Consider the following 2,067-nt stretch of genomic DNA (forward strand, 5'->3'; position numbering starts at 1 on the left):
ATAGGGGTTTCACCACGTTGGCCAGGCTGGTCTCGAACTCCTGACCTCAGGTGATCCATCTGCCTCGGCCTCCCAAAGTGTTGGGATTTCAGGCGTGAGACACTGCACCCGGCCCTCAATTGTATTTTTTAAACTTTTTTTTTTTTTGAAAAAAAAATGCTAGCCTTGGAATGTGTGTGTGTGTTTTGTTTACTGCGGTATTCTCAATAGCTAGAACAGTGCCTAGCACATTAGAAAAAAAATGTTGGACTGACAAAGTAAATGCTGTCACATAAGTTTAACTTTTGGAATGTCTTCTTTCATGCTGTAAAGTCAAAACTACCTATTAAACAATGACTCTCCATTCTTCCCTCCCTCCTGTCCTGGCAACCACCATTCTACTTTCTGTCTCTATGATTTGACTGCTCTATGTTTCTCATAGAAGTAGCATTATACAGTATGTGTGTTTTTTGGAACTGGCTTATTCCACTTAGCATAATATTCTCAATGTTCATCCATATGGTAGCATGTGTCCAAATTTCCTTCCTGTTTAATGATGAATACTATTTCATTGTATGAATATAGCACATTTTGTTTGTCTATTCATCCATCAATAGACACTTGGGTTGCCTCCACGTTTTGGCTATTATAAATAGTGCTGCTATGAACAATGACATATAAATATCTTTTTCAGATCCTACTTTCAGTTATTTTGGATATATACCTAGGAATGGAGTTGATGGATCATACATTTTACATTCCCACGGACTAGTACACAACAGTTACATTTTTTCCACCTCCTCATCAACCTTTACTCTTTTCTTTTCTTTTTTTTTTAATAGTGGCCCATCGTAGTGGGTTTAATTTGCATTTCCCTGGTGATTAGTCATATTGAGCATCTTTTCATGTGTGTATTGGCCTCAGACTGGTTGTTTTATCATAAAAGAATCATCTGTCTTTTCTCCAGGGCTAATAAGAGCAGTTACCAGCATTTTTGGAACAAAGCAGAAGGAAGCTGGGGTAAGTGTGTAGCCATCAGATTTTCACCCATCCCTCCTCTTTCAGGATGATGCTCCTGCTCTTGGCTGGCCTAGTGTCCCTAAGTCCAGAATCCCTCTTGTTCAACCTGTTCAGAGAGGGAACATCCAGGTGTCCACTGGGGAAGGGGAAGAGTAACTGCTTGCCTGCCAAATGGGAGTGGGATTCAAGGAAGTTAACTGTTTCTTTGAAACAATTTTCCTGTTTCAGCCACACTTGTATCCCCACTTTCAGAGGTCACTGACCCAGTTTCTAAACCTTTAAGGAGCTCTGCAGTACCAGCAGGCTCATTTCTTGGCATTGTCCCCTATGGCACTTCTCTGCTTTCAGCTTTTACATTTTTGCTGTTGTTATTTCTTTTCTTCTTCTCTATTTTTCTTCTGGGTTTATGGTTTTTGTTCCATCATCTCAATGAGGCTTCAGGAGAGCATGGAGATGAATGTCTTTCATTTACCATTTTAGTTGAAAATCCCCGTAGTTATTTTATTATTATTATTATTCCTAACAGCGTTTTTATTTTTACTTAAAGATAGGAGAAAAGAAGAGGACAGAAGCAGAGACAGAGTTCTGATGAGATATTTCACCAAGATTTATGAAAGTAAAAATAGGGATGATCTTCCCTTTCCAGGTACATTCTGTTGGTATTTGACATCCCAATGACACAGTCAGATCTCCATTTTATCTTTTCCTTGACTCATATTTTCTGCTCCGTTCATCCACTTTCAGATTCTTGTCTGGTGAGAAAACATGAATACAAACCATTCTCAGTGCAAAGCTAGAATCTGACATACATATCTGCTTTACACAGAACCTTTCAGGAATTCATTGACTTTCTAAGTTTTAGGACACCTCTTTAAAAGTACTTAGGTGTTTTGGATTTCTTTCTCTTTCTTCCTTCTTTCTTTCTTTCTTTTTCTTTCTTTCTTTCTTTTCTCTTCTTCTTTCTTTTCCCTCCCTCCCTCCCTCCCTCCCCCCTTCCTTCCTTCCTTCCTTCCTTCCTTCCTTCCTTCCTTCCTTCCTTCCTTCCTTCCTTCCTTCCTTCTTTCCTTC

Source organism: Theropithecus gelada, chromosome 7a, assembly GCF_003255815.1.
Source record: "Theropithecus gelada isolate Dixy chromosome 7a, Tgel_1.0, whole genome shotgun sequence".
In the NCBI taxonomy this organism is placed as follows: Eukaryota; Metazoa; Chordata; class Mammalia; order Primates; family Cercopithecidae; genus Theropithecus; species Theropithecus gelada.